At 41.2% G+C, this 15224-nt stretch overlaps 1 pseudogene; it reads right to left on the minus strand.

Moving 5' to 3' along the window:
* Positions 1 to 497: 497 nt before the first annotated feature.
* Positions 498 to 745, minus strand: LOC123814130 (annotated as a pseudogene).
* Positions 746 to 15224: the final 14479 nt, after the last annotated feature.

The following is a 15224-nucleotide window of genomic DNA, read 5'->3' on the forward strand; positions in this document are numbered from 1 at the left end:
TGCCTCTCATATACCTGCCACCAGAGACCGGGCCCACAACCCAGTCATGTTCCTGGTCTGGGAATCGAACCAGCGACCCTTCGGTTCGCAGGCCGGCACTCAATCCACTGAGCCACACTAGCCAGGGCCAATGATCTCTTTTAAAAACAAATAGCACATATGTCTTCTTTATTAACTTGAAATGAAATTCACAGATGATGTAAGTCCTTACACACATAATAAAAAAAACTTTCCTGGCATTAACAGAAAGGAGAATTTTGAGGAGAGTAACTTTTTAAATTTTTTTTTTATTTTTTGCACACTGACAGAGGTAACAGAAAATGACTGAAACTTAAATATGAAATAATTCTTTACAATGAAATCCACAATTTTATACATTTACTTACAGGCCAGTGAAAAATCACCAACTTTTATGAAATATGACAAATTATATTTAAAAAAGGAAAAGATCTCATGAAAAATATCCAAGTATGAAAAGAACTATACTCTGGACGCCATCACATCCTTCTCTTCTGTGCACTTGTGTATAACAACACATTGTTTCCTCGGATACACGCATCCCCGTACTTATTCTGCAGTTGTCCATTTATGTATTCTTCCATCTGCTTCCAAGGCTATGTTCATGTAGCCATCCAAGCAAGCCAGGACCCCTCGATGATCCACTCCAGAATTCAATTTCACCACACACAGGTCGTCCAATGATTTGCTTTAAGAAGTCACTGGGGGTTTGCTTCTGCAGACTCATTTTAGCCATCCTGATCAGAAACCTCGAGATTCCCCACTCCAGGTGCCCCACAAGCCTGGCGTTCTCCGACAGTGGGATGAAACTGAAACTCTCGAGGAGAGTTAACTCTTAATGAAATAATATGTATTTCAATATGTAAATGCTTTGACTTGATTATGCTCATGTTGAATTCCTGAAAAACTCTGTTTACATAAAACCATGCAAAAGACTTTGTGTTTACATGCAAAACAGGAGATAACTATAAGCAGGTTTTTCACGTTCATGAATGACCAGTGGGTCATATGAGGGATGAGGAGTAAATTTTTCTTGTGCGTGATGGTTCCACCCTGGTGCGGCGCCAAGGACAATGAATGAGGGTACTGGCCATCACTCATGATGCCAGGAGCACCCCCTACATCATTGCCAGGTGAGAACTGCTCTTTTAAATGCTTGAAAGAAACTAACATTACAAAACCAAGGGAAATTGCACAGTGTTGGATGAACTAATGGAATATGGGACAGAACTGCAATAATGTAATTAATTATTGAGTGGTATTTAAGAGTAGAAACAAAAAATAGGGTCTAGAGAGAATGACATTTTAGGAATGAAGAATAAGCATGTTCAGGAAGGGCTTGAGGAAGACTTCTTACCCTTACCCTGCCCCACACCTGGGCCAGCTTGTCTCTTCATATACTGTCATAACGCTGTACACATCTGTTTTATAATGTCTGTGACGACTGTCATTTAGTAGGCAACTGTCTAGGGCTTATTTGATGTCTGTTTCTCCATTAGAAAGTAAGTTTCAATATCTATATTGTTTACAGATATACAGGGTCTGGCACAAATATGCCCCTTTTTTGTTACAAAATCTTTTGTTACAAAATCATAAGCAAGAAATTCTGTAACATAACAATATCACACTCAAGCACACCATATGACTTTTTAGGTGAAATGTTCAAATTGCTGTCCATCTCGTGAGAGACAGTCATGTACCCTCCCAACCACACTCAAGCAGGCGTTACTCCTGCCAGACCCTGTGCATATATCCTCACATGCATACCTACATGCATGCATGCATACCTACATGCATACATGTAGGCTGCTTTGTACATACTATGAAGGGGATCAATAAATATTTGTAAAATGAGTATGTTGCCACCTGTTTTTGGAGGAGGCTTCTGAGAAGTTTGATTGACACGGCCTTGATTCTGGGAAATATGTTTGAAGTCTACACACTGATTTGTATATATCATGGTTCCCGCTCTGGCAGGCTGCTTGAAGCCTGGCTAATTAAACTCCAGACCTCGAGCAGGGGGTTTGCAAGCGTAGCTCTAGTGCCACCTTCTGCCAGGCAGAGACACATGCTCAGGTCCTGTGCATTCTGAGAATCTGGATTCGACGCTCCAACGGTTCTTTATGCTGCAGAATTAACTGAATGTTTTTTTCAATGATAAAATAATGGTGTTCTATACTTTCGCATTTAAAAATGCAAATGTTGGGCAATCTATAAATAATTTTGAGGGGGGTAAACAAATTTTCTATAGATTCAGTGATTGAGATATAGGGAGTTCTAGAGAAGAGAGAGGATTTAGATTCTTTGTTCTATTGATTCAATGTCATTATGCATTGGTTTAAAAATGAATTATTACAAAATGCTCCAATTATTATAAAAGAATATGTAGAGGGACTAGTTACAGGAAAGCAACTTTGTGAATAGAGTTCTCATTGAAGTTATCAAGAATAGCTATTGTGGAGAGAATAGTTTGAACCCTAGCATCACTAAAAATATTTGATCAGAAGTTCTGCAAATCAGTGAAGTGTTTAACCTACAATAAAAGTAAAATAGATGCTTCTTTATACACATTCATGGTTAACCAGGCAACTTGAAATGCCCATTTTACCTGATAATATCTTCTCTTTGTATGTCACCTTAAAATTATTGTAATCTTCTCCCCTTTCATACACCAACCAGAACTATCTGAAGATCTATCTGCAGAGTGAATGAGCTTAAGTGGTATGTTTCCACTCTGGAATTCTGTGAAGCAAAGAGAATGAATAAGAACACAGCTCAGTTTCACACAAAAAAAGTCCAATAAAGGAATCCAGACACAAAAGCAAACATTATATAGGATTCTGTCTATATACAGTATAAGAACGGGCAAAACTTGTCTGTGCAGTTAGAAATGAGGACCCTAGTTAACCTTAGCAGAGGCTGAAGGGGGGTCATGGTTTAACTGGTGCTGGTAATACTCAGTTTTGAGCTCTGACTGCGAATTATCTGTGTGTTCTGTGTACTTAAGATGTGTGTGTTTTTCTGCATGTGTATCATACTTTCCTAAAAAGTGTTTTAAAATCACAAATGTCTACCATTTTCATTATTCAACACTCTTGCCATATTTTTAAAGATGTGTATGCTCCGTAACAGAAATTAAATGGCAGATTTTACATATTGCAGATATGGCAGATAATTGCATGCACAAAATATTCATTATAGTAGTTTTAATGGCAACCCCCAAGATTTCCTACACCGTGACCTTAAAGCTCAACATGATGCATATCTGAGGGAAAATATTTGAAAGGTGATGGGGTCATTTTGTATTTCATCATCCTACCCTTTGCATATGTAAATGGGTCTGAATCGCCTCTTCAATAAAGAACTAATGTGTGCAAACATTTCAAAAAATGTTGCAATCTGTATGTTATTGTGCATTATGTGAATAAACAATAATATCCCAAGACACTAATGGGGTTAGGCAATGGTTTGTGGTACTGTTACACAGGAGATGTCTTTGTGCTGTGTAAATGGGGGACTAGTTTTCAGTTTCACTACAAATACAAAGAGTCTATTCCAGTGGAATCAAAACCCTCTTCTCATACAGAAGCATAGAGCAAAGGCTGCCAAATGTTTTCTTTAAAATATCAGCTAGTCAATATTTTAGGTTTCACAGGCCATATGATCTCTATCACAATTACTCAGCTTTGAAACCGAAAACTGAAAACAGCCACACACAGTGTATAAACAAATTAGCATGGCTGTGTTCCAATAAAACTTTATTTAGAAAAAGAAATGGTGGGCTGGGTTTGGCTTGTGGGCCTCAGGTGCTGATTCCTGACATAGAGCATTGAGAATGCAGCTTTAGCATGGACAACTGTTCTCACAGTTGAGAGAAGAGAAGCATATAATATATATACATGCATATGTATATATATGTGATATATATGTATATAGTAGAATATTACTCAGTTATAAAAAATGAAATCTTGCCATTTGCAACAACATGGATGGAGCTAGAAACAGACTTATAAATACAGAGAACAAACTGATGGTTGCCCTGGGGGAGGAGGCAGGGGAATGAATGAAAAAGGTGAAGGGTAGTAAGAGCCACAAACTTCTAGTTATAAAATAAATAAGTCACAATGACATACTGTACACTCTAGAGAATACAGCCAGTAATATGGCACTAACTTTACATTTTGACAGATGGTTACTAGACTTACGGTGACCACATCATAAGGTATACAAACGTTGAATCATCACGTTGTACACCTGAAACTAATATAATATTGTGTATAAAATGTACTTTAATAAAAACAAAACAAAGGGAGAAAAAACAAAACTGCCAGTGGCGCAGATGAGCCAATATGGACTGCAGTGGCAGAAGAGCCAGCAAAGAAGTGCTAACAGAGAGCTAGTGTTGAACTACCTAACCCGCAGACCTCTGGGAGTGGGGAGGAGCCGGCTTCCCTGCCACTAGTCTCTGGGGCCAGCCTCATGTTCCTGGACACACTGCTATTATCGTGTCTCACTTCAGGTCTTCAGCACAATAGGTGCTGATTTCTAGTTCAGAAAACATGGTCATCATTCATTATTTAACACATACTGTGGGTCCACTACATGTCAGGCATGAGAGGTATGGCAGGGAGAAACATTGCATCCCATCTGGAAGGCTGGGACAGACAATGAGCAAATACACAAGTGAATGTGCAGACGTTCTCATTTTTTAAATTTTTTTTTACCTCAATGAACTCCTTGAAATGATATTCAGGTCTTGGGGAACCTCTGCCTGAAATTGTATCTGCAGCTCATGGTTCATTACCAGGGTCAGTAAAGTTGCAGATATGGTAATCTAAGAACTATTCTCAATGACCGTTGAAATAGAGAATGCTCTTTTCCCATGGATCAGTTCATTTTGGCCAGCCTGTTATCTCTTTTCGTGCTTGGTTTCTCATCTCCACCAATCATCTATCCCCCCAAATCAAGTAAGTAGTCGTAGGTAGATGAAACAGTTTTTCTTTTCTATTTTTAAAAAAATTACCTAGTGGATTGTGTGTTTTTAACTTTATAAAATTAAGCCTATGTATTAGTTTCCAATTGCTGCTGTAACAAATTACTACAAATTTTGTGGCTTAAAACAACATAAATTTCTCATCCTACTGTTCTGGAGAGCAAGAAGTCCAATTTGCGTCAGTAGGGCTGTGTGGTCCTTCTGGAGTTTCTAGGGGAGAATCCATTTCCTTGCCTTTTCCAGTTTCTAGAGGTGTGGAAATTTTTAAAAAATGAGTAAAAAAGCAAGAAAATTTCCCAGAATGGAAGGATATGAAGTACCAGATTGAAATTATCTACTAATGGGAAACAGACTTCAAACAAAGCATATCCTTTTGAAACTGAGTAAAGAGAAGTTCCTTAAAATGTCTAGAAAGAAAATAAAATCAAGTCATATATATAAAGGATCAAAATTCAGAATGGCATTGGATTTTTTTTCAACAGCAACCCCTAAATCTAAGGAACAATGAGAAGTGACTCCAACATTCTGAGTAAAAATTATTTCCAGTGATAAATTCAAAAGTCATCAACTGACTTTTTTCCAAGGATGGTTCCAATAAGGTCGTTTTGTTTTTTTTTTTTTACAAGCCAGTTTAAAAATATATTAACTTTCCATGTTTCCTTTCCAAGGAAGCTTCTGGAAATGAATCCCACCAAAAGAAGGAAGTGAATCAAGAAAGAGAGAGCGGTACGACCTGGGAAGGAAGAGCAACGACAGAGAATCGTGGAGGTGACACGAGTTCCTGGGATGACAGCCAGGGGCGTCCCCCCGCGACAGCCCTGCAGTGGGCTGCGCACGCCCAGACCGGAGCGGGAGGAAAGCGGGCTGTCGGACACGTATCTCTAAGAGAAAAAGGGAAACGGACAGGCTGCTTAATGTGTTTATTATACAAAGGCACTTCACAGCTCTTTCACATGTACTATGTCGTTTTTTTAAAACATGTGTATGTATTACGTTTACAAATAAAGACCATACATTTAAAAAATAAAAAGCAACGCATTACATTTGCTCAGGTTATACAGACGTGTCATCATCTGAACCTCCAGGTTATCTGCTGTGACATCCTCTGGTGCGCACTCCTGAGACTACTGTGGAGCTGGCGGTGGTACGGTTTTCAGTAAGGTCTTCAATACTTGAAGGCCTTACCTTCAATATTTTATTTATCGTTAAAAAATTCAGAATCGAAAACTTTTCTGTTTTGGGAGTAAAGGTGCTTAAGGAGAAAAAGAAACCGTTCCTTAAAACTCATTCTTAAAAATGTTCCTAGATCTTTCTTGGCCCCTTGACATTATAATTTCATCGCTATAAAAATAAATAACAAATAAAAATAGATTGTAAAACCCAAGTTATATGGAAAGAGATCGAATACCATTTTGCTAATTAACAGAGTTTAACAGGTTATTTTACACATTATTAACATTGTTTTCTCCCTATGTAATTACAGTTCTCAAATAAGAGGGCGGGATGGAGAACCAGGAAAGAGGAGGAGGAAGAAAGTGGGAGGGAATTAAACACTTAGGGTACAGAAATCACTATTCCCTATACTTCAAGGGAGATTAAATTCTGTTTCTTAAATGATTTTCCAGAGAGGATTTCTAAATATTATTTAAAATTTGTTTGCAAAAGTAACTCTAATTTTTCTGAATCTAATTGCCTGTCAAGAAGCCAACGAAATGTATTTTTTAGGCCAAAGGAAAGAAAACTGATGTTGTTTCCACAATGTTGGTGGCAGATCTCAGGAGACTTCAAATAAATCTTTTTTTTAATGCAAAATTTTATTGCAAAGCTTTATGCCTAAAATCTAGACAATTACACTCCCGGATTTCAACTAATGAATTCCACATGTTAGACTCAATAACTTCAGCTGCGGGATAGAGAATACTGTGTTAAAGCCATTCAGATAATAAATAGCTATCTAGGTCCATTTCAGCTGGAGCAAGTCAACTGTACTGAATGTGAGTGAAACATTAATTCTTTATAAGAACATACCCAATTGGCAGAGACTTTGACATGCAGTATACATTAGTTCACCATGCTGCCCCCATGGAATCATTTCATCCTTTGCTTGAGTCTGCCTGCCCTTATGTGCTTGCCTATCTCCAATCTCCTGAATCTGTCTTTGGGGTATCACTTACATGCACTTACAAAACATACATTTTTAAACAGACACATGAATGAGAATGGTTCTAGTTTTTCCACAAGTGTTAGTTTGTCATTATTTCTGTTTGTTCTGAAAATATCACACAGCTCTCTTCTTCCCTCTGGGACTGCCTCTGGGTTCCCCTTTCCTCTCCTCTGGCCTCGGACAACTTTCGCCTCTTTCTTTCCTAAAGTCTTACACAAACAGAGGAAAGAGATGATTACATGTTAGTACTGGGCACGCAGGACACCTGGGGCTTGTTTGGGCTCCAGATTTTTTTTTTTTAATTCAAGAAGTGGAGCGGGAGAGGCAGCTCTTTCTCAGAGAGGGCTGCCCTGCCGCGGGTCGTTCTCCCGGGACGAAGCGTGGCTTTGGAAAGCCGGCCTTGGGGAGCGGCGACAGGAAATGCGGAGAGGAATAAATCTGTCACACTCATTTTCCTTTCTGTGTCACCGTGGAGTTGTTTTTGTTTTCTTTCCCCTCCTCTTGGACGGAAGCCAAATGTCCCCGTGGTCAGTGTGAAGCCCTTAACCAGAAACGGTGAGGCGGCGGGTGGGGGCAGCCGTGGAGAATGGAAGCTCTTCACGTTCCGGCCCAAACATTCAATCTTCTCTAACCACACGGATGAGGCCAAGTTCAGACTTTCATAGCATAGTTACCCCCTGATACAGCATTTCTATCATACTTTTTGCCATGATATTATAAGCTAATTTCATTTTGTTCACATGTTGAAATATATATATATACTATAGATAAAATTCTTTACATTTATATAAAATTGAAATATAAAAAGATATATCAATATTTGAACAAATGAAGTTACAGATAATTGATAAACGTATATACAAAGAATAGTCTTCTTTTTGGTCATATACACATTACATACATTAACACTAGCTTAAAAGACAATTCTGGAAGATACGTAGATAACCTTTTAAAACCAAGAAAACTGGCTTAAAGAGGGAACGGGACTTGCTTAAGTTTGTAAAAGTAGTAACTTTGGCTGAGCTGGGGTTCTATGATGCCCTTCAAGATCCAAGTCCATTTCTCTTCTCTTCAAGGTTTTTAAACTGGCCTCCAAGGAGCTCCTGGGCTGCTCTGCCTGGGAAAGGTCAAGTGAGGGTTCAGCTGACCCCTCCTCTCCAGAACAGCACGGAGGTTTACTTGTTTTATTTATTCATGCTTCTGTGCGACATTTCAGATGGAGAACATCTATTCCCAGTCCTTGCTCTGTCCCTGTTTTAAGACCCCTGTGCTCCATGGTGCTTAGCAATCATTTATGTAGTTTAAACATGGAATAGATCTTTGCCTTTCATGTAATCACTCTGACGTTTCTCTCATTTGTCAGGGACCCTGTGGTCATCTGAAATTTTACTGAAGCACAGATTTGAATTTCAAGCGCTAGGAGACAGTTTGGGAGCCAAACAATTAGCCAGTGAGAGGCCTGTTTAAAATGTAGGTTCTGCAGCTCACCCTGGCTTTGTTGTTTAGGATACACTGAGCAGATCATATCATCCTGGTTTTAGATCAGGGGTTAGCACATTTTTGTCTATAAAAAGCCAGAGAGTACATATTGTAGGTTTTGCAGGCCACATAGGATCTGTGTTGAATCTTCTTCCTCTTCTTTTCCTATTTTTTTTTAACAACCTCTAAAAACTGTAAAACAGTGCAAGGGAGCCAGATTTGGCCTATAGCTATGGTTTGCCTCCCCATTTTAGGTAATGCTATCCCTTCTTTAAGGATTACGCGTCACAGTTTAGAGAGGGGAAGTCATTCATCTGGGGGGCACATGGCTCACGACGAGGCAAACCTTGGTGTGTTCAGCTCTCAATCCATTTGCTGTCCTTTGTACCTTACGTTGTAGTCTATTTCCTAAAGGATTTCCTTTCACATTCCTTGGAAAAGTAGAGACACCAGTTTTTGGTGGGTTTTTGTTTCTTTGTTTCATTCTTTCTTTTTTTTTTTGGTTTTCATTATCATTTTCCTTGAACCTTTTACTGTAAGAAACACATCCGAAAGAATGGCCCGATTTCTCAGAATTGTGATGACAAACTAATGTGAAACAGAGCCTCAATCAGGTACCAGAATTCTGACCTTGTCGTTTGTCAGGCAATAAAGATAATTCCAACGGACATCTCATACTAGGGAATACAATCAATTTTAAGGAAATGGCATTTGATTAATACATACCTTTGCTCACTAATTTTTAAAGACGAATTCAACAACATTCATCAAAAATCCCCAACAAAGAGACTCAGGAAGGTGCATGAGGAGGATACCTGGAACACTGGGCGTTTTCCTGGAACACTAGGCTCTAGTCTCAGCTCAGGTGTTTTTGCAGGTCACCTGTTCCCTGGAAGCGGGGCATGAGGTGATCGGGGACTTGAGGCGCCTTGTCGAACCTGCTTGTTGGTTCTGTTCCCTGTAAGTGGAGAACAGTAGTGCTCAGTGGTTCAAAGACTACGTGGCCTGAGTCTGCTTCCTGGGCCTATGTTACTTCACCTGGGCCTATGTTGTGTGTCACCAGACAAGTCACTTAGTTTACATATCTATGTCTTCTCCCACTGTAAACCGGGGAAATGCCAGGATATACCTCATATACTATATGCGTTAAATGAAGATAATATGTGTAAACCACTTAGCAATAAGTGTGCAAAAATGTCAGCTCATTATTATTATTATTATTATTTTTAATCCTCACCAGAGGACATCTTTATTGAGTTTTTAGAGATAGAGGAAGGGAGAGAGAGAGAGAGGCATCCATCAGTTGCCTTCCTTATACACCCTAACTGGGGATTAAACCAGTAACCTAGGTATGTGCCCTGGCCGGGGATTGAACCCGCAACTTCTTGATGTATGGGACGATGCTCCAGCCAGTCAAGCCACCCAGCCAGGACAGCTCATTATTTATTGTTGCATCTGGTTCTTCCCAGCAGGTACATTGGTAGGACTCATGGGCTAGCACATGTCAGAGAGGCTTTTCAGTTCTATTGTCTTCCAAATATGACTAGATTCTTTTATTATTATCCTTATTTTGTTAAATTTTTGGATTTTCCTAACTTCCATGTTCTGTGGTCTCTGGACCAGATAGATCTCTCTATTCCCAGTGCCCATTCCTGCATTCACAAAAGGGAGGAGAGTTAAAACAAGAACACATTAATTAATTGAACAAGCATATGTAATCAGGCTATGCTGGGCAGCAGAGAATGGCATAATGGATACAGGAAATTAATTACAAGATTGTTCTAGGATTATGTGTGTGATGGCTTGAAACAGTGGAGTTTTAAGATTGGCTCTAAAGGCCCTTGTAGCAATTTTGGCAGGGTGGAGCAGAGTTTCCCAGCCTGCCAAAACTCAAGCATTACCTGGAGTGCTTTTAAACATACAGATTCGTGGGCTGCAGTATGGACATACTGAATCAGAGTTAAGAAGAGCCTGGAGTCTTCCGTTTTAAGATTCTGGTGAGTCTTGAGATTATAAAGTGAGTTTAAAGATTATCAGGTGTGAAAATACTGTGACAAAGCTAGTGATAATGTTATTCACACAGACACTGGGATGAAAAGCACTTCCATTAACATGCAAGAGTGGCAGCTGCTACTTGAGAGGCCTTCCAGCGCAGCAGGTGCCTGGAGGCACGTCTGGCTGCTGGAAGCCGCAGGAGCCTGGGAGAGGTGCCTTCCGTCCTCTGCTCTGTGGGTGTGTGTGTGTACAGTCTCCTCCGCATATTTGCAATACTGTGCTTATCAATCCCCACTCTGCATTAGAAGCACCTGGGAAACTTAAAAAAAAAACCAACTAATTTCTGGACTTTCTTCCAGACCAATGAAATCAGAACCTGTTCAGTTGGGTCCCTGGCTTCTTTAAAAGGAAAAAGCTCCCCAGTCATTCAAATGCATGTCCAGGGTCCAGAATGACTGCCTCAAGCGCTTTGCGTGTACCTCTTGTGTGCTAGTTATTGTTTTTATTTTCAAAATAAACTTAACTAATGTATTTTACATGCAACTTGGACTTGTCTTTATACCCCAGTTATCAAACATATATTCCTGGCTCACACTAGTTTGGGAGGGTGGGTACAACCGGCTTTAGAACTGGTTTTAAAACAGAAAGGCCCTTTCCTCAGAGTAACTGGAAGCCCGACACAGAAACCTCACCCTTCTGGGTCCTCACAGTGGCCGCCGAGGCACCGTAGGGGAACCTCTGGGTCCGTGGAGCACGCCCTGAAAACCGCGGCCTGGACAGAACAGTCAGGGACATGGGGAGCTCCTTCAGACCCAACCAGAATCCTCTTCCATGAAGAGTCGCAGGCTAGGGAGCAGCACTCCCGTCGTATTTTGCTTTTCAAGGGGATCTGGCCAGGCTTCTGGGAGAGCCCAGCAGGCGATAAATTACCAGCCACTGCTGTGGCTCTCTGTCCTGTTTCATTCGCTGTGGCTGCAGGAACCCCTGCGAGGCATCCGGGGTTTGCTCTGTGATGGCTAGAGATGTCATAACCATTGAACCCCGAGGGCTTTTATGAAATCCAAACCTCGGGAAAGTCAAGTAGGCCCCCAAATGGTTATGTTAGTGTAGACCAATGTAGCCTTTGAAATATCTAAGTGACCGGAGACTATACTGTGTCCTTGGACTATATTGATTTTTTACTTTTATCTTATACACTTGATGGTCTCATTGATTTTCTTCAATTTTAGGTACTTTGTACCAAAGCAGGTAATTATTCTCAAAGGTCAGGTGGCACCTAAAAGCATGTCCTTTGGAAGGTTGGGAATATTAACACCAAAGCCACGATCACTGAAGAAACAAGAGCCACTGGGTTAGTATTCTGGTATCAGAGAGGTTAATACGGCCTCACCCAGCAGATTCACACGCGGCCTGTCTGCTTCATGCCCCGGGCCCAGCAACAACCACACTGGGACAGAACAGAAAGCGATCTGCATGTTTCCATTCGAATGCTTTGGCCGTAAAGGTTAGAGCTGGAAGCGCCTTCTATTCACTGTCGTAACAGTAGAGCTTCTCTTTGTCCTTCCCACTGAGATGGCTCCACCACGAGGAGTCAATGGTGTTTTGTCCATCATTTCCTTTTGTGATGATTTTGCTTTAGCTGCTGGTTGTAGCTGTTTTAACTTCCTTAATGTGTCAGGTTGCCCCTTATTTTCTGAGGTGAGGCAACTAAGTTTATCTTGATTTGGGGAAAAATGTGTTGGTGTCATTTTGAAGCACAACGTTCACTAACCACGCAACCAAAATCGAAATACGAAGAACAGGAGGTTACTTGTTTCGGATGTGAGATTGGGCAATTGCCTTCTTTCGTGTGTGTGTGTGAATGCCACAGAGTTTGAAGTCAAATGCAGAGGGGTCCTGGGCTTCCTTTGCATTTGGCCCCCCAAGAACAGCCACAACCTGATATAATTTAGGCCATAACTTGGTTAGGCAGAGGAAGAGGCTGACTGTGGCTTCTCAGAGACTCCGTTCCTCCAATGTGGGTAGAAAGCATCTGGATACCCCGGCTTGTCCCTTGGAGGGTGAGGAAGGCTGGTGATCCTACCAGGAGTGTAGCTGCGGCAAGGGTGAGGGGATCTTGAAACCAAAGGCTGCAGAGTGGACCACTTGGCCTGGGAACCAAAGCCCCATCTCAGGAGGGACATTAAGTTGAGACAAGAGCTGGGGCCGGTGTTGCTAAATCAGCAAGGAGGGCGGCAGAGCCCCAGGGGAGTGGAGCGAAGAGAGTGGGTGTCAGGTGTCGATGCCAGCCTGGAGAGTCTAATCAGGTGCAGAAAATACACCCTTATATCCAAGGGCTGCAAGCACCTGGGGAGCACCTGTTAAAGAAAAAAAAACCCTCATGGCTGAAAGCTTTTCTGAAAAATAGGGTTTACTGAGACATATGCTAGTCAGAAAAAGGACCAGATCCTGGGGCATGAAGTCTAAACCAGCAGCAGCAGAGCGAGATGGGAAAGACAACATAACATGCCCATTGTCCCGGAGTTGATGGGCTCTTTTATACTTTATGTTTTGGGGAAGAAAAATGAAAGTAATTTTGAAAAAATTTACACTGGCTATGGATTGGGGAGGGGGCAGGTGGGAAAGGGTGAAGTGGGGGCAGTTTGTAAGGAAGAAATATTTACTACTTTTGATTTGTTTTGGGCAATAACCCTGAAAGTTCATGCACGAGCTGGGTGCCACGCTCCGGTGGTCGGTCGCGGTACTTCCATCGCTAGCGGCCTGGAGGTGGATTCCACGGAGCTCGAACACACGGTGCTTCGTTAGTCGGCCCGCATCTGGTTGCCCTCGTCTCTTTCTCTCGGTCTCTGGCTCACTGTCATTTAGTTAGGACATCTCAGGATTTCTCTCTTGTCACACTCCAGGGTCTCCAGGAAAGGGCTAAGTTTTCTTGATCCTGTCCCGAGATGCCACCTTGAAGAGGAAAAGGGAGGAGAGGGAGGAGGAAAATTCTGAAATATTGACTTTTCTCTGAGAAGAACCGTTGCAAACTGAAAGCAGACTGCTTAAGGAGAAGTGACTGGGTATAATTTCCCAACAAGTTTCAAGTTTTTCTTTAACCACCAGGAGGTTAGTAAGCTAGATTAGGTAGATAATAGGAAAAAAAAAGAAACTCTATTTTTTTTGCATATCTCCATGTAGCGTGAATAGATTTTGCCCCATTACAGCTCCATAATACAACAAATGGAAAGAAGCAACTTTATAGATTTGCTCCAGGAATAGATAAAGACTGATACTGCTTGAAGATGATAGCATAGAAAGTTGAGAGAAATTGGAACTTCTTAAGGTGCTGTACTGTTGTGTCTTTCCATTTACATGGAGACTGTAACGGATGTTAGGACATGGAATGTATTATCCAGCCCCTTCCATTTGCTCCTTCTCATGCCTCTCAAGCACGCTTCATCTTTGTCCCTTGCCCGGAGAGTGCTGTGTCATTAAATATGGGAACAGGCTTTCCACTGCAGTGACCACATTGTCGGGGCTCAAAGGAAAAAGTTCCTTTTGAACACACTTAATAAATGACTCTCTGAGGCAGGACATCAGGAAAGATTCCACATATGTAACAGAAGATGATAAATTCTGGTAATTTACATCCATAGGTCACTCTAAGGACAGTTCTGATTTATGACTTTGAACTGAGAAAAATCTAACTCAATTCAGAATCTTACCGAGGCAGAAGCAAATAAATAGCGCTCATGCCTGCCATCTGGTGTAAATAAGAGGTAAATACAGCTCTACTTTCAGGGCTGCAATTGAATGCAGTTACTTTGTAAATACAGTTTTTTTGCTAATGGCTTTTGTTAAAATTCTTAAAATCACAGAAAAACAATCCTTTGAACTTTAAGTTTTGTAATGTAAAAATTACCCTTGTAGTTTTTTCCCCTTATTTTCTTTTCTTCACTTAGGACTTTAAAAAAATCATGTTTAGTAGTACTTGAAAACAGGAGGGGCTAGAGTTTATAAAACAAGGATAAGACGGCTATCCTCATGCAGATATTTTCTTCTTTATAATTAGATTTTCTCTTGGTTGGAATGTGTGGGAGTAAAGGGAGGAGCAACATGGAAGGAGTAGAATTTCCTTGAAAGTTTAAGTTTTGGGTTTACAGAGCAATGAAATTCAGAGTCGGAAAGGGTGGCCCTCATTCTGGTGTCCCCAGGACTGAGGTTTCTCAGGATGTGGGACTCAGCACTTCCCGTGGGGATGGTAGGAAAACTTAGGTCAGAATCTCAAATAAGGTATCTTAAAAACCGTGCGCCAAAGCACGCCCAAAGAAGGTGTTTGGGCCTGGCAATTTCAAACACGGTAACAAAGTGGGCAGAGGATAGTTGTAGATGTTTTCTGTTCTTCATTTTCGCTTGATCTATATCCTCTCTCCGTGGATGGGTGTTTTTGTATTGAGAGGGGGTGATCTGCTCTCTGGAACACCGGGGAAGCTGGAGGCAGGCTTCCACTCAGGGACATCTGGTGCTGATGCTGCATTCCTCTGTGCTCTGGGAGAGTTTGTGTGGGATGGTACCGTTTCTGCTTTCACTGTT

The sequence above is a fragment of the Phyllostomus hastatus genome, unplaced genomic scaffold (genome assembly GCF_019186645.2).
Source record: "Phyllostomus hastatus isolate PE091 unplaced genomic scaffold, TTU_PhHast_1.1 phas_contig_159, whole genome shotgun sequence".
Taxonomy (NCBI): domain Eukaryota; kingdom Metazoa; phylum Chordata; class Mammalia; order Chiroptera; family Phyllostomidae; genus Phyllostomus; species Phyllostomus hastatus.